Here is a 25449-nt window from a genome sequence, read left to right as displayed (position 1 = left end):
TTTATAGTCTACCAATGCCAAAAGTGTTCCAGGGCTGTGCTAAATGCTCTGAGGAGTGGTGCTTATGAGGGCAAGTGTACTCTATGGCGGTATTATTAGCCAACTCCGATTTGGCTTCATCGTGCGGGTTGTGTTGAAGTCAGCAATTCTGGTGATAAAAAAAAAATCAAAGTGTTTGCGATCAGACGGCTAATAAATTTACCGCTGATGAGAACGACTCTGGGTTAAATAACTGGAGTGAGTCGCATCGTTGGCAGTTGAGCTAACAAAAGCCTTTGCCACTCATCATTTAACATGCACTTATATTCGAGTGATGAAAAGTAAGCTCATTTCATTACTGTAAAAAAAAGTTTTAAAATAGATAGAATTTTGCGCTCTTTTTGGTGATTTGTAAACATTTAATAGAAAGCGGATCAGCAGCGACGGTTGATACTCCTCGCGCTTTGAACTCAACCTTCTCTTTGAGAAGAACAATTGCCATCTTGATTGTACCTGCAGGATCTGTTCCCATGTCTGACTGGATACCACGTAGAGAGTAACAAATTACTATACATTAATAACTGACGAATGACCTTTGTGTGTGACCCCACGTGCTAACCGTCTGTGGCCTAACACGAAACCGACAAGAGGTTACTTACAATATGTCTTATACGGCAACGTAGCTCATAGTGCACGCTCTTAAATAAAACTTGCAGGTAATCTATGAAAACTTACAATCGTCCATTACAGATAGGGAGCTAACGCAAAAAGGATAGTTATAGGCTGGATAGACGCATTACGAGCTCACAGGTGTGTCACGATTATATTGAGGAAAAAGTTCCCCTGTAAGCCCTGAATGTTCCCCAGAGCCTTTCTGCAAGAGCTCAGATAAATGGTGGAATACTATATATACACGCGACTGTCGCTGTATAACATTTAGGTGGCCAGTGGGTGGTTTTCTTGGTGCACGTTAATTGATAGGAAACGATTTTGAAAAGTGATCGAAAGTAAATTAATTAAAAAACAATTGATTTGCTCCGCCTTTCGGTTATTAGAGCCTTCAGCAGTTTAGCTGCTTCTAAATAAAAGACTTACTGTTAAGTTAGAGCTTTACGTAGTGATCTAAATGTTAGGAAAAATCATATACACATATAGGGCTGATTTTATGAACTACGACAACCATAACTGAACGTGGCTGGGAGGCGACCTTTAATTAAGATTAAAGTATAATTCTCACTTCGTTTGAGGCTTCTGACAGCTCCTTTAGCCGGCTGATCAGATTTTCAGAAAATACCCATGTATTGTCTCCATAACCCAATAGATTGCATGCACAGCACGTATTATACTATCAACTATACAACATTACTGTGATATATAATATTGCGCTGACGTGTTCCCAGTATTACGTACGGCTACTTCGTACCCAAAAAGCTATATAAAAAAAACTTTGTTAACCACTTACCTTGCTATCGGTGGTTTGGCCTTAATTCTGATCGAATCTACTTCGTTCAACATCCTGACACCAGCGCCTACAAACATTTCAACACAGAAAACAAACAGTGCGTCAAGACGATGTGTTGCATGCTCAAGATGACGCGACACTCGTTTATTAGTTCATGATACTCAGCTTTGGTTGTTCCAGACTATATGACCGGTCAGCTCGTTTATGGTCGACTCTGTATTCTAATAGGTGTTTGTTAAAGTCAACCTAATCCTAATCATGCTTGATCGAGTTTAGTATTTCATTCTATAGGCTATCATATTGTAGGACTGATTAGTGCAGGAGTAGTCAGGGGCAAAATTTGTATTGGCCGGTACGTGCCACGCCAAGTTCTGATGGGTTCACGAAAGCTCATGAGGCAGACGCTGATGGCCGCGTGTTGTGGGCTCCATTTACACACGAAAAAAAAAAAACACATTTGGTCTAAATATAAAATTTGGGTAGCTAATGAGAATTAGTTTAATGACAAATTGAGCGATTTTGACGTTCAGATACGTTATCGGACTCTTGATTATTGATGACGTGAGAACAATCTAATACTACGAAAAAACGAGTGTGGCTGAATGGGCACGAAATTGCGATTTCGAATCACATGTATCGTAGGTGATGGTGCCAGTGGCAGTAAATGATAGAGTTATATTGTATCCGTTAAAGTGTATCAGTAATCTAATTAAAGTAAGATATACAATGAGTATGGCAGCAATGTTTACCCAAAACAGAATAAGAATTTATGGGTTGACCGAAGAGTTATAGCGCTCCTCAGTAGAGAATAGAATGGGGTGGATGAACAAAGCGCAGAGGCAAAATCGAATCAATCTGTTTTGAAGTAAATCGGCCCGATTTTGAAATACAGACCATTCTGAGTAAGGCATACAGGCCACTCGACCGCTGGCCAAGCATAGTATTATATAACGGGCATGTTCTACTACGATAATGTCGCTCTCGCCAGACTGCGAAGGTTAGGGCACAGAGCCCTCTATTTTCACTAACCGAGCGGAAGGGTCTGAGTCGACATAAGCTCACATTATGTGTATGTACATTGGGACATCCCACCCTAACGGTACACGATTGTTGTAACTTCATAACAATAAAATGATATAATGGATAGTATTATACAGCAGATGAAAGGATAAATCTGTCTGCTGACCTAGACTGAATCCAGTACATGCTGTACTCACGTGCATACACACGTGAGCGAAATAAGATGGAGCGTAAGTAAAAGATATACCTTATGTAAGCCTGTGCGACACGAACAGCTATCTAGCTTAACGACTCGTTCGCAATATGTACATGTCCTTTGGAATCTAACGTTCCAGCCGGATATAAATCAGCTCAAAAGACACAAGATAAATTGACGGTCTTGATTAAATCACATCGCGAGTTATAACTTTAGTTTACCCAGGCTAGACAGTTCGTACGCGCCGTATCGTCTGACGTCTTTCCGCATACTGTGCGCGTCACTAAACGCTCGTCGCTGTTTGCGCAGTCTCGTTCTCTCTTTCCTTTTGAAAATCTTCAAATGTCAACGACCCTGGTGACGTTTCGAGCGAAACTCCTTGTAGCTAAAACGTTGCCTCTTTTCTGTTCGACACTCTTCGCATAAGAAAGTCAACTGCTTCCACAAAGACCAGTCGGATACACCGCGCCTCTCCAGGAGCATATTATTATTAGATTTTTATTTATAATGAACATGAAGGAATACACATTATCGTACTTCAAAGTCAAGAGCTATCGTTCGGCGGTATTCACCAACCAGCTCAAGCCTGAAGTCCGTAAAGCAGACGCTGGTGGGTTAGAACACGGTACGAGGAATCACTCCGTCTGCCTGTTAATGCTTGTGTACAAGAGCAATACCGTCAAGTCAGGCATAAAAAATGAAAAGTTATCCGCCACAGGTGGTCGCTAGCAGACGACAGTAAAAGCCTATCGCGCAAACACTATCATAACCAGCTCACCGACGCACCGTATTTTTACTGAGCATTGGCTTTAATTGACGTTAGGTCCGGAATTGATGCAAGGTTGATGTAAGTTCCTATACACTATACACACGGTGAAGTCGTCTATGACGATCGTTTCCGAAGACCTATCTATTAATCTGGCATAAAAATGTACAGGTACATATGCTGAAATTACATTGTTGGAAGCTTGTACGAGGTGTCTCTATAGGGGGATTTGATGTCGTATGTAACGTGTCCGATAGCGTGGAACGTTTCAAAATGGTAGTAATTGCTTTGACAACACTTTATCCGCAAATTGGATGGTTACCTTAGATAATCTTATCGCGGTGTTTGCGGTTACGTCGTAATTCATTCTTAATTACTTATAGATTTAATTATTCGTCATCATTTTTGCGCAAAATACATCTCATCTTTAAGGATCATAATAAAAATCACATTTTCTTATCACGCATACACTACGTTGTTGGTGAGATCCAAAAACCGCAACTGGCAATTTTTTTACTCAGAAAATCAAAACCCATTATTGAGACGTTCATATCCTGAGAAGCAGGTAGGAACGTGTGCTCTTCCGTTTGTCCAAGTTAACTACATAATAGTAGTAGCCCCAATCTTTGCGTGTGTTTTCTATCTAGGCTATTTTCTTTCATCCTCACCACTTTAATCTCAATCGGTAGGCTCCGCAGTCGCCGCTTCATAACGTGAACACTACAAAGATCATCATAGAAAGGATCATATGAATTTAAAATGAATGTTACTGTCGGATTTAGCGGAATTCTTAGCTACATTGTGCTTATCCCGTACGGACGATGGGACAATGCCAGGTTTTCTTTTAGACACTGTCCCGTGCACCCGATCTTTTGGTCTATTTAGCTGAATTATGATCTTGTACAGGACCGACTATACGAGCTGAACTAGGTTCAGTGCGACCTACAGGCGTCTGTGGAACCGGCAGCCGTTTAGTAATAAAACAATAGAGCTTCCCGTCTAATTGATCTGGCTCCAGCCTCTCAGTTTAAGGCCTGTTGATGATTCGAAGGTGGCGTTGGTATGGCCATTGCAGTGAGTAATTTCCTATAGAAAAATATTGGCTTTCTGAAAGACGGATATGCCTGCAAAAGGTTGGGTCCACTCCCCTTGAAACAGCTGTTGCAGGCCGCTATTTCCCTTACGCTCGATAACGTCAACCCTACCAATTGCAGCAATCAAAATGCTGATGGTAAACACTTCTAGGAGCTCAACAGGATGGTGAAAACTTCTTCTCTATAGGTATGAGCAAACGTATGTGCAACTGTTGTCCCTGTAGACTGTACGAGGTTTTGAGTTGAAAATCAGCATAAAACTTAGATCTAACGAAGGCTACCGTATGTATTGTATTTATTTCGGTGTCCCCCCCCCCGAACAGTCTCTAAATTTATAAATGGACTTCAGCCACCCGGAATTCAATCGCCAGATTCAGGCCCCACTATTGTGTCGAATTGCTTCACTGATTATTTGGGTCAGACCTTTATCCTGAAACTATGCTTCGCACCCTACCTGATACCGTGTTGGACAAATTGGAGAGCCTTCGGCCGCGCTGAACTGACTGTGTTATGATTCACATCGTGAAAATACAAGCAAATGTTCAAGTTCATGAGGTCCAAATGGGGTGCCGAAATTGCCATGCCGACTGGCGCTGGCAGGCGATTTACCTCAGGGTGACCTTCATTTTTCGCAAAGAGCTGCACTTATCGTTAAAAAACATGCAACAATACTTCACCGTATAAAAGTCGCTATTTTATTGTTGACTATCACTAGACAGATGACAGCGACTCCATTAACCGCCTTCATCCGCAAGGCTTTCAGTGCGTGGTAGGCTGTTAGGTTTACGTTTGATAGATAAAGAACAATTAGTAACTAGCCGAATATGACCGGCGGTATATTCTGTATACTGTTCCCTACGAGCGCTAACATTACTAAAGTGTACTGATTTCTTCGTCGAACATAATGCCCGTTCACCTCACTATTATTCAATGCTGATCATGGAACAATTGATTTTGCCCAGTTCCTTCATCTGGGATCTAAAACGGGCTACAATGACTAAAGCTACTTCTTAATATTTTTTAAACTTTTATCATAGATTTTCAATATCTGATGTCCAAATTAGCTGGTAGACCATCGAGATCAACTAGGGCGATTCTAGAAACGCGTCTCTAAGGTAAAAATTATTCGAGACGCAGCTTTGACAAACGTTGACAATTTAGTAACCCTCCAGGTTGCAGGGTGGCGTAAACGGGACCCGTCAGGCATCTTTGATACCGTGCATTCCCGGCTAGGCAGACGTCTTATTGATTCTGACATTGAATGCAACGACAGCAAGTGAAATTTACCTATACAACACACAACTAACTAACTAACTAACAATGGAGCGGAGCCTGCTGCAGGCATTCATATGTCACCTAAATAATAACTTCAGAGAAAGGACATAGATTTCTGTTGCGGCGATGCTGATTTAATCAGACCTCATTAATCAGTTACATAGGGTAACAATTTTACAAAGACAGATAACCGTGTATGTATTACCCTCTAAAAAGGCCGACTGGTACCTGGAAAAATACTTGTTTTGATATACCTATTAATGTGATTAACGCAATCATATTAGTGTTGTTATCTCGACAAATGGCAAGCCCTTCTAGGCTTGAGCTCTTAGTGACCTACTGTTCACATGTAAAAATGATAAAAGTAGCGTCTCCAAAATCATTCATATCCATTCATGCTGAGACTATAGTTGTACGCGCACGCACACAGACTTCAACAATTAGAGATGTCTCACCGATTGTATATATATAAACCGTCGCCGTAAAATAGCTTTAAGCGTTAAGCAATTATATTTACTTATCTGTTTTTTTTTTTAATCATTTGCCGTTTCTTTTATGGTTGTGAATGCTAAATACGGCCGGCGCCAGACTGTTCGAATCTGTCTGATTTTAGTGGATGAAATTGTGAAGTGGGATTAATATGACACCGTAGCAAAGCTGCCTTCACTCAACTAAGCTTCAAACGTTCCCATCTTAACTTCTCCGAGCGTCCGATTGAGGGTCGACTGTAATTTTACTAGGATACGTCTTTCAACAACTAAGTTCTGTCGTCGTTTCTGTTTAGGGGATAGAGGCCAGCGAAGCTATAGATGAGCAGTATTTTGCCAGTAAAGATAGCGACGAAGCGGTAACAGCGCATATAGCAGCAGCAGCAGCCACAGGAGTGTGAAAATAGCAACTGGTGTAGTCGGCTGTAGGTACCTCACGATCTCGAACCTACTGACTGCCGTGGAACAGAGCTGAGCTAATTTCGTGTACTCGAGTTTTTTTTATATTTCTCGACTAGTATATAGCTGTTCGCACAAATGTCGCTATACCGTGTTTCAACTCGTTCTATTGTCAATACTTTTGTTACAACAAATGCCACTATCACCGCTAACTGCAACGCAGTCAGCAACGCTAGGAATATTGTTCGCTCGCTTGGCCGGAAACCTTGTTAGTCGAACAGAAGTTATACGATCAGACGGGTGGCCCGCTTGTTTGGCCTACAATCTTGTCGGCCATTTATGGCTCGGACACTTTATACGAGCAGAAGCTGGATGACTGCAAGTAATATACAGCCAGTGCCGAACCGTCACTACTGCCTAGAGCAGTGCTTCCCGAAGATAAAGCTTCCGCGTTATCATCATCATCATCGTCGTCGCCATCATCTTTATAGTCGTCATGCGACGCCTACAAAACTTGGTAAGCCTTCATGAGTGTTAACGGCGGCGGCATAGTCAGCACCTGCAACACTCGAGGCAGCAGTTTTCTCCGGATTTCGTCTGCGGTATTGTTTAAGTCACGTTTAGAATGTAGAGGACAAGCAACATAGAGTTATGTTCAGTGTACAAGTGCCACCTAAATGCTTTAGTGATCATTCTTTTACGAGGGAAAATATCTGGCTCAGTTATATGTATTGAATTGGGTTTCGACACAAGCAGCCCTCTGCTGGAGGATTTCATGCATGATGCAGAGAAGATAGGGAAGTAATCCATCTTCATTCTGATAGCCTCTCACAAACTTTGGCTGGGAGAGCTTCCCCGAAAAAATCCGACAGTTTCACCATAGTTGGACCATCGTATCTCTACGGAAACCATATTGGAGGCATCCGCCCCCCAAAATCACTTTACTCATGGCTATATAATAAAAGGCAGCAATATCTGGTCCGGATAGGATTTGTTAGAATGGGTTTTTGTGTGTTGTAAAGGCGCGATATAGTTTTTTTCATATACTTGACCTACATGTGATACAAGTACATTTGAATAATGGTATTACTGAATGTGGCGACAAATGCCCTCTCGAATTTACAAGCATGGCCATCATTTCGGCAATCGTAAAAAAGCGATGAGACTATCTGAGGTGCTTTTAGCTAATCCGCTAACGAAGTCAGGTATGTTTTTTCAGGACTGACATCACTGAAGCGGCTACCAGATAATAAAGCGTTTTATTATATCGGCTAAGGTCGACAGGATGATCCCATAGCTGGATTTCAATTTTTAGGAACTGTTGTTATTTATAAATAGTACAGATAACTTTTATGAGTATCTTAATGTCTGAACTACCCCATAGCTATTTATTCCATATAGCACGAACAGCATGTTACAGTATGACCAGATAGCACGACCTTTCAAATTTATTATTGAACAAGAACGTATAAAAGATGTATAAATATGTGTTACTTACATGTCGAAGTGCACACTGATTTCGTCGTCTATCATAACAACGCGTATGCAACAGTACCTGTGCGTTCGCTTCAATCCGTGAGCACCATAATCATTTACGTACACGATTGCTTTGTTTGAAACCGCTAAACGTGACCTAAGCACAACCGTCTTTAAACCTTGATGAAATGCGCAAAATTCAGAACTCTCATTAACAGCCCTCAATGATAAAAACAAAAACTATATGCGACACCCATTTCGCAGAATGTTTCTGGTCTTAAAAGGGTTGATATTAGGTATCCAGGTGCTTGATCCACCAGTCTCCGAATACCGTCTTGAAGAGATCGAAAACTCTCGATTTGTGTGTATGCCACGCACCTTCTCTTATCTCAACGCCTTGGAGCCCAGAGCAATCGGGCCTTCATCACCCGCTCTAGGTTGGATAGAATAGAGACGCATTATTATTAGCCGACGCAGACAATCCGAAAAAACTTCAAAATACAACAAAAGGGCTTAACGTAAGGGACGTTATAACGTAAGGTTCTTAAAACGGTTTTCTTTTACCGCTGTGTATAGGTAGCGGTTACTTGACTTGTCCACAGTCTGAATAATCGTTAAGATCAAATCTGTTCGCACACCTTATAAACTTACACGTTAGTCGATGAATTATCTGATTACTGAAACCGTACCGGCGACAGCGTTAGGCATATAAAATTAGGCCAACCAACCGCCAAATGGTCCTTTACTAGCGAACGTATCGAATATATACATAAGCTACAGCATAAACTAATGGGATCAGCATAGATGCAAAGGTCTTCAGGGGTCATCCCGAAATCCCTTCCCACGTAATTGTTCCGCCATCGGTCCGGTCAGCCATACCTTTCCCCTCTGCACATCCGTCGTAAACGATGCACGATTTTAGTAGAGGCAATTTATCCGCCAACGGTGCAGCATATGCGCTCGACACGTGTCTCACTGGCGTGCGGCTGTTCACATACTCTACGTCGCAGGTCACAGGGCCTTGTCGCTTATACTATAACATACTAGTACACGACGAGCCATCGACGCAGCAGAAGGGTATGACAAAATCGGTCAAGCTGAACACATCTATCTGACGTCCTCTGCAGCTCTACGTGTCCGCTCATCATAAGGATGACCGCCATTACCAGTGCGATCGCGGTTTATCGCAGGTTAGTCTTTTCAACAGACTTACTGCTCCAAAAGTTCACTCTCTCATTCTGCCATGGTGTCTTCTACTGCACGGCGGAAACCGCACGTAAATCTACACTATAGAATTTTATCAGACATCACAGAAGGTGCCCTTCGTTCGTGCCACGCATAAGCAGCTTAGCCTATCCCCCTAATACGGTTTCCCTCTCGCTAGAGAGCTTTTTGCGTAAGGTGAGTCTGGTTGTGCAACTAAAGCTTTACAAACAGAGTTCGCAATCAGCAGCAAATGCCGGAGGCCGCTTTTGTTTCTGCTGCTGGCTAATAGCGCAATAGCGAGCGGTAGTCTCCTGCCGTGGGCTACGACGGCATAGACCTATGCAGACATAGGTTTCAACGTACTTTTTAAGGAGGGCATACTGGAGTTAATGTAGCAACGTAGCAGTACCTTACACACTATAACTAATTAACTGACTGTAACTCAATTTACGGGCGAGGTACAGGCGGCAATCGAAAGGCTATCGATGCTCAGGCAGATGGTCCTCATCAGCTTCTCCTTTTCCTTGTGTCCTTCTTTTTCTCACTGTACCCTTTGTCGATCAGTCGAATAAAGGCACATACACGAAGGCTCAGGAGCGGAGGTCGTTGCTTCTGTTAGACTTCGAACCACAATAACGACTGCCGCCGCACTTCAACGCGGGCTTACAAAGGGGGTTATCGAAACGAGCTCAGTGACTGCAGAAAAGGAAAAGCGATCAGACTCTGCTGAGCGCCATCAGCGCTCATCGTCGGAGTTACTGCCGGTGGCGTTGGAGATATTAGGATACAAGCAGCAGGTAGAACGGACATGAATTAAAGGGAGAGAACCACGGAGAATCCGCCGTGTCGTGGAAGCCACTAACCGTTGCACAAGACTACGTTCGTTGTCAACGGTTAGTGTCGGAGTCAAACGGTCAAATAGAAAACGCAGTGGTGTAGAAAAGCGTGTGCGGGCCGCTATAAAAGACTAGAAGGAAGCGCGTGGGTATAACTGAACCGGCGGGCCATAGTAAGGGGGCGCCTGTAGTAGTAGCAATAATAATCTGCTTTCGATGACTAACGAAAATTTACTGGATTCCATTAAAGAACGAATACGTAACAAACAGACGTAGACCGTAGACCGTAGTAGTGTGTATTTCTGGAAGTGAAGAAATAAGAGGACGAGAAAACGGAAATACGTTGCTTTTAATTGCGATTTTTTTTGTATTTTTGTAATTTGCGATTTGTGAGGCTTGTAGATCATGACTATTACTAATAACACCAATAATCCAACCGACTACTATGTGAAATGTAAGGAAAATTGCAAAATGCATTGGGCAAGTGTGTTGTTCTAGCGCGCGACAAAAAAATGCTGATTAAATTTAAAAAAAAAAAAAAAAAACAATTATGCTTGTTAGATGAGCAACTGAATCGAATGGAGCACCTGTCGTTTCCGTTAAAACAAGAGGTTTCCTCCTCAAATCGAAACCTTGTTCTGACCTCTACGTACTTATATAGCCAAGCTGGTTATAGAATCATATCCGAATATACGATCCCTCAAGCATATTTTGTTTCTCCCTCGTTATTGTCTCTATATCCCACCTGTATCGTACCTATTGATGAAACCAAAACGTGATCTATATGTAATAAAAATATAAATACATTTGGGTATAGCGGGCTCAACGTAATAACTGGCAGCAGTAGCGGAATCGGGCGAGGCTCACCTACGGCCAAAGCCCATAACTTGGACACCCTAAGTGTGTAGTTCTTCTTTAACATGCCTCAACACTGGTCCTCTGATTACGGGCAAATCTCGCCTGAATCCTACGCCGAGGCCGCGCTCGCTCGTCAAACTGCAGTGGTGGTAATGGTAGTATAAAGTTTTGCGTCCTAGCGGGCCTTCGCCTTTTCAACCTTGTACCCCGACGACAACCGATCCTGCGTAAATTCGAGCTGCGGGTACGAATAATCCTACGAACGCCAAGCGGAACCGAGAAAGGCTGGCCTTTGAATCGAAGCAAACGTGCGTGGAGCAGCAGGATATCCTACTAGAGGTTGCCAGCTGCTGCCGATGCCATGGCTCCATAGCTCCTCCCAATAAACGGTATACTTCCCTATTATAATTTTAGGCGACCACGTGTTGAAAACGAAGTTAATTGATTATGGATACGTGCTATCATATCCAAACTGACGTACTTGTTAAATGGAAGATGACGGCGGAAGAGAAAAAGGGGAAAGATGGGACAAAACATGTCTGATTATGGCTATCCGCGAAATCTGCTATTGTTCAACACATTCTCACATAGTGTGAACATTTTTACGTAGCTTATTTGGCAGGTGTAAGAATTAGAACTGAGTGAATAGGAGTCCAGAGTCGAGGATCTTGAAAAACATGTGATATATATTATCGTGTAACATAGCGTAACCTATATCATGTATTATAGTATAACCCCAACAAGTTCAAATCAATCGCAATAAATTAAATATGTTCAAAGTATTTTGGTGTAGACGTCGACGATACCGTGTTTGTGAAATGCTTTCGTTACATTATCCCCAGCCACAGTTACCATATCCCAGTAATAATGACAATTGCTCGGCAATTATCTGTTAATAGAGCCAGTATTTGCTAACGTATACGTGACATTCTCATATACGTAAAACTTCATGTCCGGATCAAGGCGCGGCTGATCGTACAACTACGAAACCGCACCCGTAATACAATATGTTAGTAGAAAACTTCTTTTACAACACCTCATGCTTTAAGCCGACCCCCCCCCCCCCCCCGATTGATTCATTATGTCAATTAAATGCAGTTCTCGTTGTGCTGGTGTGTCTATATGGGCGCATCATATTGTACACTTGATATATTTATATACTTTCGTATATACGCATAAGTATAAAACGAGACAGGTACACATACATACGAACGCACGTAAGCGTTGCTTTCGACGGACGATCATCCTCAGAATACCTGACCGATCGAATACCAGTTGGCAAATATACCACACACCGATTTCGTGATCAGTATTACTGTTATCATCATCTGTTGATCTCGGAATCTTTCCGCTCGGAGATACATTATTAAAATCAACACCGAAATAACTGCTGCTACGGCCGCCGCATGTGTTCCACGCCGTCGCTTTCATAACGGCGCCGTTGATTGCACGTAACCGCGTCCACCGGAACCACAAAATCATACTGTGAATATATCTTGTTAATTGGTTTCATGTAAGAGATCGAACATCAACTCAGTTTACTGTGGTCCGGCGGCGTCTGGCTGCTGATAACGCCCCGCTGAACGTGGCACAATGTAGATAAATATCACACCACATAGATAATATATATATGTATCCATATAATGTATGTGAGATCAGTTTTTAATCATGGCAATTGCCACGGCAGTACGAGCTCACGAGAATCTGCGCAAGCAGTTGATTTCAACTGGCCAAACATGTCGGCTTATTCCGATCTGGCGGTCAAAGTGCTATAAGCTTGGTCCTAGTTACGGTGGCGTACTGGTAGCTTTCGGGCTCGTGATAATAAGTTAAAAATCAATGGGAGCAGAATGCAAAGCGTATCTGAGCTATTTTTTTCGCTGGAGGCCAATTTCTCTCTTATTTCCCTTGCTATTGTTCTTAAGGCGACAGTGCAGCTGCAGTGATAAACAGGGCTATGGCCGACCCGATATGGGGTGTAGATACAGCATATTATTATTGTAAAGTGTGATGCCAAAGGGGAGCGGGAAGCCACTAAAATCACGAGTGGCTCTCCCAAGTCTTCAACGTGATAGTCACCAGGATGGCCTCCCATCTTTTCCATCGAAAGAGGTTGTTCGCGGGGTAAGTTTGTTCTGTTCAGTTTGTTGCTTTTTGTTGTTTGCAACTTTTGTTGTTTGTTGTGGTCTCTAAATCAAAAGAGAAAACAAAGGTAAATATGTGAAAAATTGATCATTGTACCAGTCACGCGATTCGTAGGCGAGTTGATACTGGAATTAAACTTTATACGTTTTACCATATTCTATTTTGGAGATGTTCACTGGATTTACTATACTAGAAAAAAAAAAAAAAAAAAAGGTATTTTTTTAATACAATGAACAGAACGAGTTGCTCTTATTGATACAATGCAAGCTCAGTAGATAAAAACAAAAGAAAAAGGGGAAAGATGGGTAACCAATATCCCTTATCTATAACGTAGATAAATTCTCCGTAACAGTATTTAATCTCTCTCGTTCCCGTAGTACCTAAGATAATCATTACAATTAGAAAAAGAATGATAAGTTATCACCTATCGTATGATCACTAACTATATATTGTGCGTAAAAAATTTAAGTACTTAATTGTTATAATCTGACAAATCAGAAGGCAATGTTCATCGGTGCAGCCGTCCACCATCCCTGATCGTTTCGAACGCTGTCTTTGACTCTCTCGTCAGTTTCCGTGTCAGACCAATTTGTCGATGGCATATTGGTCAAGGGATAGTAAGAGATACGTTCGATTCGCAAAATCATTTGCTCTATTAGATTAAACAGATCATTGCACCTACGGCTAGCAATAGCTATGCAACGACGACTGATAGTAAAAACGACAACCGCAAATAGGGTATTCAGCAACGTCCCAGCTCGCAGAGATACACTTCTGGCGTCAGCCGCTCACTGCTTATAATCAGCCTCTTTAACTGCCACATGTTCGATACTTATACGCCTCAATGTACTTGCCATGGGATATGTATGTATACGATGCCGATGTCTACCGCGAGCTCAGCCACACCCATGGCCAACCCCAATAGTGCGAATAATGGTTACTACGACCTAGTACCTTCCATACAAAGCCCAGTAGAGTGATTCGATTCTAGTTGCGGAGCTATCACTGCCCGGCTGCGGACAATTATAGTACTAGCCAACATTACGAAAAACGAAACAGTCTATTCTGATAGTTGTCGCAGTTGCAATAGCAGTCTTGGGCCAGCTAGAATATGTGCTCTTAGCCCGTCTGACCTCATGTGTGTGTGTGTGTGTGTCTATTCCTTGGATTGTGCTCCTGGTATCCACCAATCCGCCCCTCTGCCTCAGCTGCTACGGTTCAGTGGTGGCAACGACGGTCCGTCATGGATAAATGGACTTCACCACAGCTCGAATTGAACCGAGGACATATCGCATAGAGAAAAGGGAATAACACTCTTTGATACTGTCAGCACAATACTGTCTTGGGTCAATGGCTTCAATCATCGTGGTGAGAAGGCACCGACCGCATTAGATTCTGCGCGAACCGCAAGACCGTATGAAAATCCAACGGTTTTTAGCATAGGTTAAGGCCCATGACTAGATAACAGAGGTAATCAAGATAGAATACGTCAATTAAAGTTATGAAAGGGTTAATATTGACTATGCTTGAGGTAAAAAAACTATACGAAAACAATCGATATAGCCCAGTTTGAAAGTTAAATTTTAGTAATACAATGAGTATATAGCCGTACATAACGAACGAGCGTATACCATCAGCAGATAGGGACCCCGAATAGGAATGTGCTGCCAGCCAACAACTTAGGACAACGCATGTTATTAGAATATAGTGTTGATATTGAATCAACTGATACTGCTACTATTGGCGTCCATAAGATTTCAACATTTGGTCAAAGCATAGGTCACAACTGCTTTCTGCGATGTAGCCAAGAAGCCACCTAGGCGTTCGCACGCGCAGACGATCACGGAATAGACGATAGTGTGAGCCAAGAGTGATAGGACATAGAGATAACGTCGGAAGAAGTGTATGTACCATCTGTTACTTTGTGGTCAACCGTAACAGCTTCGCTCCGACTCTATAAAGAGGAATGAGAAACGAAAGACTACAGATGGACAAGGATTTAGCCTGACAACGTTTTACCCTCGCAAAGACCCGTGACTACCTAGGAAAAAGACGAATGTATCGTACTAAAGAGCAAAATTTTTCTGGCTTCAACTAAAATCGCAACTGCCGCTATAGAATGCAATCCACACATTCCTCTAACTCTATAATTGGGTGTGTGCATTTGAAGGACACCCATGGACCCTAACGAAGTTGGCAGCGTTACGAAATAGCACCTGCCGTGGGTGTAAATAGCGTTCGCGGTCCGTGCCATCCAATTTGTCCTAACTTACTTTGATGTTGGCCGAAAGCATAACAAAATTAAATATCTGCTATATGAAGTATCATGCGAGACAATGAAACTTCGAGTTGTTTCAGTTAGTACAGTACAACATATGGATACGCTATGGTACTTCCCAATATATGTTGTGCTCTGTATTTTATTATGCTTTTCAACGCTCTGCTTGCAGGTTTTCCAATCGATCATGTCTCTCCATTTCGTCTCTAGCCGATACTGACTGAGCGTGCGTTCTATACAAGTATAGCAAATCATAGCAGTGGTTGTCGCAGATCGGTATCGAGAGGGTCACTTCCACCGATCGAGAAGGGTAGCTTACGAGGTTTTTGGCCTGTTTTTTCAGAGGACGACGACGACGGTGTTTGCGTCATTCGATAAACTCAGTTAGCAAGCTAAAGGTGCTTATAAGGGTCCTGTCAACACCGAATTCTTGACAAGTTTTGGCAAAAATGAGTAGCTTTCACAATTGCGCATCTGAAACCGGGGCAAGATTAGCAAGCCAGACAAAAAGGGCCACCTGTTATTTTCAAGTAAATTCTCGGTGGAGTCATGCGTTTGTGTATGGTTATAGATACTATTATAAGTGTTATTAGTGTAGTTTGGAATTCTGTGTAAAAGGAGATCGCAATTATTCTAGTCTTCTCTCTTAGTGCCATTAAACTGTCCGTTTTTGCTAGCGTTGATGCAAAAACATAGTATTTGTCTGCATAAATTAAATATTTGTGCAGTGTAATACACCGTAGTGAACATCGCAATTTCTGCAACTCAACCGAGTATTAGTACGCGGAGTTATCTAGTTATAAGATAAAGTTTTATTTTTTCTACTACGGTGCTTTCTAATTTAGCAGCGGAAGATAGGGGCGCTCCTGCTGATTGCCACACATAGAAATTAGAGATTATTCTCGTTGTTGACAGTTGCTGCTGCTGCTGCTGCTGCTGTTAATACGTCATTAGACTCTTACGTCAGCGAGAGAATCAGTGTAAGATTTATGATCCTTCTTCCTCGCCTCATACGTCTTCTTCTGTTCAGAACCGCCTAGTTCCGTCGCCCGAGCTTGTCAGAAGAGTTCGATTGCAGCGCGCCAAATGCATAATTGACCATAGTGATCAATAATGTACGTGACGGTCGGTCAAGGGTAGCGAAGTTGAAAGGTAATACGTTGTAGAAGTTTAGGGCTGACTTTCGAGTGCAAACAATGCCCATTGATCATCACATGTCCTCAATCGGTCTTCGCTGCCATCTCGTTACGTTGTATCGATCGCGTACGACGAAAAGACACATGTATATTGAAGCGTATACCGTCATCATTGTTGGATTTAATCGTATAGCTTATGAAGATTTGTTCCGTTCGGCTATTATAAGTTTGTGATGGCACAATGCAATCATAATATTGTGAAAATTTCGTTGAGCAAAATTTTGTACCTGAATACATAGCTTTGAAATCCTTTTACCGCACAAAGTCTCATTCTGAAACATGGATTCTAGCTCGTAGTGTCACAAAGGAACTGTCATATACAAATGTCCAATGAATTTAATCGATTACCGATGCCCAAACGGCAGAGATAGTGGAACGCATTGCTCGGACGAGCCCCTGTGAGCAATGAACCTTAATCGATCGAACGTAAAATAAATCCGTTCATTTTGTGACCATCCAGGCGGTATTGACTCAGCCAGGAAAACTTTAGCTGAACTTGTGATGTTAAGTTGAATTGAGTTAGTTGAGCTGACTGGGTCTGTCGATATATTACACATGTCGGACATAGGGCAAAAACTCTATTGTTACTTGATGGATTTGTTTAGTCATAGTTGTCTCAATATTTTATGCTATTTTAAGCAAAATAGCGTTCGGCTATGGCTTTTATATAAGTCTTCACTTATACGCTCGAGTAAATAAGGTATTATGTAGCTATAATTATAATATCCCCATTATCTGCTGTCAATTTGTTTGCCAAGCATATTCTCTTTCTTTTAAATACATAATCCTCGGCTGAAACGAGTGGACACAGCCCATATATTCGCACCGGTTTAATTATGTATGTGTCATAACCACTTATCCATCGTGACGAAAAGATCACTGATAAATCTTAGCTGATAAGACAGCCCATCCTATTTATGCTGATTTCGTTCGATTCCGACAGTCCTGTAACCGACAGTTGTTGCGGCTCTAGCTATCCACCCAACCAATCAACCCAATTCCAAATACCCATTATGGGTCAAAAGAGAACGACGTATTACAATATTATACCGATTCTAAGCCACGACCATGGAGATACAACGCAGTAGTAAGAAAATTCAGCTCGTTCTTTAGCCAGCTTTCAACGTGTTGTTCCTTCTTTAGCTGGTTTCCCGCTGTCTTATTCGCGCCGTTGAATCTATTGTACAATAGTAGCGCCTACCTCCTACCGATGTGAGGCTACACAGGTTGTCCTGACGCCTCGGTGGATTCGTCTCTACCTTGAATTTTCTTTTTTTTGCGCACGCGCTTTTAAAATTGCGGCGAACTTTCGTCGACCGGAATCTGCCTGGACTCGCGTGCGGAGGATTATCATTTAGAATAGAGTCAGGCATGGAGAAAGCTAAATCAGGGGGCAACGGACAAGACAAAAGGTGGGGCAGACGCATTTTATTTACAGACAGCCCTTGCCCCTAATCTATACATGTTGTTTAGCTTTTCTTCTATCTTTCACCCGAGTCTAGCCCTCGGGTACGATATGCATATTTAAGTGACATGTCGCGAAAGCCAGAGAACCGTAGAACAACTTCCTCGCTTTTTAGAGTCAGGCACTAGCAGGCAGCTCGAAGAATGCTTGTTGTACCGTACGATATGGACGGAATGCCGGGTGCCGTTTAACACGAGTAGGCGCGGAAATCATCTAAAATGATTTTAGGTTAGAATGTAATCCACGGTAGGACTCAACCAGGCCACGCAGTAGCCTAAATAGGCGGTTAAATTGGGTTTTATCTCGTCAGATTGTCCGCTGGAACATCTTAGAGGTTTGTATAGTGTCCTGCAGTTAGTTGGCTCAGGTCTTGATGTCTTTCGTGATTATTATTCTAATGGTTCAAGTCGTGGATGTTATGCAGAAACTCTTGTGGGAGAAGCCGCATCCATTTGTAAATGACAGATATCGCAAAAATGAAGACGCACTGTAAATGAAGGGCAAAAGCTAATACAACCAGCCTGTGCTGCCTGGCCTTCGTGGGGAGGCACTACTCAATCATCTTCAATGTGACATTTCAAGTTAGTACATCATAGCCATACGTAGTTTCACACACATACGCACGCACCAAAGCTGCTGCACATCATTTTCTGTTGCTGATTTATTCCAGTACTACATTCACGGGGGTCCGTTGTTCTTCAAGCGTTTCTGCTTGAAGACGATACTACAAACAAGAATTGAATAAGGGTCGTTCTTGCCGCCGCTGCTGCTGTTACAAAGCCTGCAATCTACTTTGTTGCTTTTGGGCTTTTCGATGCGTCTGCCGAAGACTGGCATCTGTATCAGGCGTGTCTAATAATTCCATAAAATAAACGGAAAGGAATAGGGAACATATATGCACCATACTTCCCTTCATCCGATAAGGTTCAACAGTCCGTTTGTATCGTCATAGGCGGAATAACAGTAATTTTGGCGGACGTCGTGGCTCGGTTGTTGAGGACACAGCTGGAAGGACGACGACGATCACTATGGCACTATGAATATCTTCCACAGAAATCGCACAGTAACCCGCAGAGTTGTTCGAAATTTTCGTTTCTTGAAAAACTACAGCATAGACAAGAACGGAACCTGGACGTGTGCGAGGTAAAAAGGTAAGGAAAGGTCCGAAAAAACGAGGACTAATCAAAACGACGCCAATCACGGATTGTTTCTTAATGTAAACGTCACATATAATCATAGAGTGAACTTGCTTTGTGCGTTTCGTTACTTGTCAACGTAAAGGGTCTAGCAAAGACGTCCTGTACGCGATCATTACTAGTCGTACGCGTGCAACATATGTCGACAGGCACGCTCAATGTTAGTTTAGCGTAGGATCATAGGCGATTCGATGCATTATATATCTATTGTCTGTCGGAGATTCTGTAGAGTTCATCGCAGCTAGTAGCTAATAACATGGTTTCGACTGTTCTAGACTTTACTCTAACAATTTATACATGCCTACACCTAATAGACACAGATCTCCATGTAAGATTCACGCTCCGTGCATATCCTGTGGGAACTGTCAATAAGCATTTATTATTTTGCTTTTTTAAATACTTCTGACTAGCAACTTGCAGAAGCCGTCGCGCCACCGTCGGCGTAAAAAAAGCTCTCTGCTTTGTGCCTGCACATCGAATATTTTTCTGTCCGTTGACCTGCTTTGCACAAAGGAGACCCTCGAGCCTGTCCTCTCTTAAGCCTACACGGGTTTCTCATTTAGAACATGGCCATCGTCGCTTGAGAACCAGTGCCAACTTGTCACCAAACCGAAGCTCTACCAATTGACAATCTATATACGCTTATAGATGATCGTCGACAGATGAACAGCAGTGAACAAGGTAGAAAAAAAAACAGTACGGGCTCGATTTTTTTTTTAAAAATTCAACAGAAGCGTTTCTCTGGCTGTATCCTAGGCCGTCCAAATAATATGTCTATTATACAAAAACAAAAAATTATTACAATTAACAATAATAGTAACAAGAAGAAAGAGGACTCCAAGTGAAGCTATCCATAATATTCTACAATGACTGCTCAGAGTTGATTGACACCTTTATTGATTCGACCTATGTAATATGTGTCCAGTGAAGTCCTGATATCAATTCGACTAAGGCGTGACCTTTTGCAATTTATCTAGATATTTTTGAGACAGCGTCCTTAGCTATCCAGTCGCTTGTGACCTCGCGCGATGATACAGTCACTGTGTCAATCAATGGCATAGTTTTCTTTCGTCGGTGTATGCGAGAATCCACGATCTGAATACACGTTTGTGCACTTCGCCAGATAATTCATGAGTACAGGTGTACCATATGTATAGACGAGTAGTATTCGAGTAAAAAAAAGAATCTAGGCTTTCTTCCAGAATCAAGTCAAAAGAATTAAACCTTTTAAAAAGAGTTTTTTTGTGCCAGAACCACTAGAGAAGGATTTATCCAATCTCGCCTTTTTGTAGCTGCTTCAACGAATGGCTAATTCCTAAAGGGAATTAACTAATTTTTGCACGGAATGTTTTTGGGGTGGCGATGCTCGAATTTTCTCAAGACGTACTATTAGGGTTCTGACGATTCAGGAAACATATATATATAACAGTATATTGAAAGGGAGTTTTAGCATCGTGCTGCGGACAGTTTAACTTCCGGCAATGTTTGTTTGTCTTTTTTACGTGCTCACGCTATCAAGAGGTCCTGTCGGATTTCCCCAAACATAAAAAAAGATGCAGAAAGTAAACATAGCTCCAAAACAAATACCGTCCTAGAAACAGGGTCGAACGCAAAACAAATTTACGCATATGAATAAGAGCATCGTATTCTTTCTATTACCACAACTACCGGCGTCATACCATGAAGCGTCAATGTCACGTCCGTTATACCGTAACAGCTGAATCGCTAGCAGATTGTTCAGCACTGAGCTTGGTAAACAAATGAGCGTTGCCAGTTCGATTAGATCTAACTCTAACAGCTGCGACGGGTAGCTTAGCTTGGCCGAAACCCATCTGACACGACGTTATGTAACACGTATCAGCTAGACTCTGACCATCGGCAGAATCAACTACCACCATTACCCATGTCGCCAGCAACGTTACCTTAACGACAACGACATTTCTTTGTTTCCTTCTATTTTCTACCGATGTCGTCGATGAGGGCATAAGCGCAGGAGGGTAAAGGCTGTGCGGGATCTACCATTTCCGCTTACATAGATATCATTTTGTCGACATTTTTGTCTAAAACAGATTATATTGACTGTCTGGCGACATCTGTACCGATGGCGGTACAACCATATTCACATATAATTGATGTTTAAGGTCGCGTGTCAGCTGCAGACGTCAATGCACGGCGGTTGATCTAAGTAGTTTGCTGAAGGGGAACAAGGCTGGATTTAAGCTACGCAAAAATAGATGCCCTCAGACATACTGACTGTGTTCGTAAAGACATTTGGAAAATTTTACTTATTATATTTCATTGGCTCCTCGATCGATCAAGCGTTAAACGAAACTGACTTAGAGAAAAAAATAATCTGCGGTTACGATAGAGCATAGTCGAACAGTCTGGCTTGGCAGCTAGAAAAAGAAATTATCGAGGACGAATGGAGACCACATTTAGTTAAACTTATCGAATTTGAATGGCGAAAAGCAGGGTTTAACTTCAGCTGCACGAGGCTGAGCGGAAACGGGTAGACGACTGCCTCGCGAATGGACGTTATACGGCCGAAAGCGTGAAACAGGTACCTAAACGGACAATTGTTAACAATCAAATAGAATGTCACTTAATTGAAATGGTGCTGTCAAAAAAACGCATGATTGTATCTCCGACCGATAAAATGGGAAACAGTCAACTGAAGCAATGAGATGAATTTTTTGCATCGAGACACGTCTGCGTGGCTGTCATCGAGATGCGCTGTCAGTTGTAAGAGCGGGTGGCCTTCAAGCCGGTAGGTACGATCGGTCAGCTTTATTGACACGTTTATGACACAGTTGTATAATACGATAGGAAAATATCATATTTGTCTTAGACGACCTCAAGAGAACAAGTCATTACACGCATTTGGGCCATCGCAAGACTGCCTATAGATCTGCCGCAAGAAGATAGTTTCGGCCTATAACAGCGGTTTTTTTTTTAAATGTTGTTAAAAGGCAATTGTTGATCTCGAAATAATTAGTTCAACTGGGCATCAACAACGACGATAGCCGATCTATAGAAAATCATGCATTAAATGTGTCTAGCTGATAACGGGACAATTTAGCTCGGTAGACGGGTATCCTGTAGCGTAGGCTTTTGCATTTGCTCTGTCCCGAACTAGGTCTAGTTACAAGTTAAACTGTCGCCCAACGCACGATCAAAGATAACTCTTAAATAGCCTATACTTAATTCGGTTACCATTACCACGAAAAATATCTTTTTTAGCCAATGTGCCAACAGTCTACGCAGCCTTGATGAAAGCGAACGCATACAATAAGCTCCTGCGGCATTTTACGAGCAGTTGTTCGGTGTCTTGAGTGACACGGATACGATTTAATTGTAGGCAGATCATAATGTAGTATGCCTTCTGCAGGCACGTTTATGGGTCGTGTTGATGACAGCCCGACGTAACATTTACAAACCTACGTTCGCTTCAGACGAGAACAAGCACGGATCACGACAGTCAATAGTATACTATTCGTAAAATTGCACGAGAATTTATGAAAACCAACTAACTGTGACACCTTAAGCAGCAGTTGCTTTCTCGCGCTCTAACAATTTAAGTTTAGATTCTGATAAACTAGATCAGAATGAGGGGAAAAACTTCAACTTCCCGTTTCTGCCGATATCGTCGGCCACGGCGATCATTTTTTATAACATTTTCTGAATAAATTTTAATTAACGCCTCGGACAACGAAATTCGCACAGGAACCTAACAGATGATTGATACTATACGTCATTAAATAACGTGTTTGTAAGGTGCGTCGGAACGAAGCGTTCAGAGACCAGCTAGTTGCATATCTCATAGCAAATACTGATCCCACGATCATAGCGTGGTCGTATAACGAGGTAAACACACCGCTGGTAGGTATGCACCGCAATGTTGACTAGTTGTGTATAGGAAAAAACAGGGGTAAAAACTGGTCATGTTAACCGCAGATGAATGATGCTCTAGAATAACGCGTTTTTGTGGTCAAGGCGACCTCGGAAAGCAGTTCAAGAATCCACTTGCTATAGAGTACGTTAACATTGTTTAATTGTACAGTAAAGCTCGACAATAGATGAAGAAAATGCTTACTTGTATCTCGTTGAGAACCGGAGCCATCAGGTCTATAGAAGGGATTGCCTCACATCGCCGCCTACAAGTCGACCACATTTCGTAACCTGTCACTAGATTTGCATGGTTTGGGTCATCAGGTCACCCTGTGGGGCGTACTTTGACGCTTCTCATTGGAAAAAAGCCCTCTATTTACTGCTTTCGGACCTAATGCTTGCTTCATTGCTAAGTATATAAACGACTTGGCCAGAACGAATGTAATTGCCCTCGAAATGTTGCATACATTTGAAGATTACAGACGCTCCGAGGTTAGCCAACTCAGGGAAGGTAACTTCTTTTCTATAGCATATAATCAGCGGGGTAGTACCGGTAACGGACGTAAGAACTCAAAATGTCTTCGTATTATAGATTGAGCCAATACGATTCGGATGTGTCATCATGACTCAGATCTAAGCTCTTTGTACCAATACACGCGGAAACACCACGCCGTCTTAGTAAAGATCATACATTTTATATTGGCCATTCTTGTGCTAGATTTGAAAATGAATTACTCTCGAAAACTAAAGAATTACCATAAACAAGCACATGGTCATGTTAATGTGCTCACGCCTCAACACAGTTGTTGGTCGCCTTTTAAATGATTAGATTAATTAACGAACATGGACGGACGCGGTTGTGCGAAGGTAAAGCCGATTATTCCGATAAGACCTACATGCCGGCATTCCCATCCAACTCCGTTCAATGTACTCACTCGTCACTTTGTTGATTCAGTGACTCGCTACGATAGAGCTGCCGGTATCCTTAGCTAAGTAGGAGGTGTATTTGGTCGCTAGCAGTCGCTCGCTAGCAAAAAATCTGTGTAATAAACATATGACTATTACCTCGGATAATATCAGTGACAAAGATCTCTGTTGCCTTTAAACGTGTGCGTTTGCTGGATCCGTCTGACCATCCGGTCGCCTTCGTGCGTCTGATGTCTGTTTGATCAGTCTGAGTTCTCGCAAAGCGCGATCCTTTGTTCGCGCACAAACTATAGCCATCAATAGCGAAGCTAATATCTATCTAGCTATTATATATGTGCAACAGGAAGAAATCACAGCCAACTGGTATCTAAGGCTCGCGGCCGATCTGACGACTAGCTTTAAATAGAAACTCGAAGTTAACCCGAGTGACCGATAGAGTGAAGATGCTGCACAGATCCGCTAGTATAGAACGTGCGTGACCAATCATAAAAACCGCTACTGTTCAGCCAGCAATACAAGTTACGCTGAAGCCACATTGAAAGGATAGCGGCATTCAATGTGTTCTTCTCTTCCGACTGAATGAGCTTCGTATGGTCCTCAACGTCACTGTCCCCCTTGTAGCTGTGATGCTCTACGATGTGCGTGACGACAAAAAGTCAAGAGATTGTTGTACTAAAAGGAACTTGATGTGTGTGTCCTTGCAAATTGAGCTGGTTTCTCGACAGATACGAATCATATCGCTAGACATTTGTTAGCTGGTCTATAGAATTTTCGCAGCTTAATAATTGCTATTGTTCGACACATCGACTGTCGTCAAGGCGCACTCGGCTGATGCTAAAAAAGACACTCGGGATCGTGCATTGAGAGGATTATTGCGTAGAATTGCAGGTATATAAAGCGGAATTATTTACAGAATACCCTCTGTCTCGACGCTAGTAACATTTTCAGTTAGCTCGATTGCCGATAGATCAGCATCTTAGTTGCTAGCGGAAATTAAAAAAAAAAATGTTGATTTTTTAGAAAACATCATTATGCATTATAGCATGTTACCTAATAATAGAAGTGTTTTTTTTTTGTCAGCTCGTGCGCGCTGATGAAGATGTTAATGCACGATAAACTGAAAAGAAGATATCTTTTAATGGGCCAGATAGCGCGTCCAAGCGATCAAGCGATTCTTTTTTCACACAAGCAAAAACACGATGCTACAAGACAACATATTCAAGCAAATCTTCTAACAATCTGCAGACACGCAGTGACGGTAACAGCTACCACAGGATAGCAGCAGGTAGGCCACGGCTC

General features: G+C 42.3%; 1 protein-coding gene across 8 annotated transcripts in view; it reads right to left on the bottom strand.

Annotated features, from left to right (window-relative positions):
- The window catches only part of LOC111248753 (extracellular serine/threonine protein CG31145), a 129464-nt gene that overhangs the window by 39163 nt on the left and 64852 nt on the right, over positions 1-25449 (bottom strand). For 6 of the 8 annotated variants that reach the window (XM_086988987.1, XM_086988988.1, XM_086988985.1 and 3 more), the window contains one exon: positions 1442-1508. The exons of 1 other annotated variant lie outside the window; for it this stretch is intronic. The gene's annotated coding sequence lies outside the window, so the exon portion shown is untranslated. Of the gene's footprint in view, positions 1-1441; positions 1509-8177; positions 10500-25449 lie in introns of those variants that run through there. One more of the 8 variants, XM_022801627.2, reaches the window with a different exon arrangement.

Source organism: Varroa destructor, unplaced genomic scaffold (assembly GCF_002443255.2).
Source record: "Varroa destructor unplaced genomic scaffold, Vdes_3.0 BEIS01000004.1, whole genome shotgun sequence".
NCBI classification, from domain to species: Eukaryota; Metazoa; Arthropoda; class Arachnida; order Mesostigmata; family Varroidae; genus Varroa; species Varroa destructor.
The sequence above is the reverse complement of the archived record's forward strand: the minus strand, read 5'-3'. Positions and strand labels throughout refer to the sequence as shown.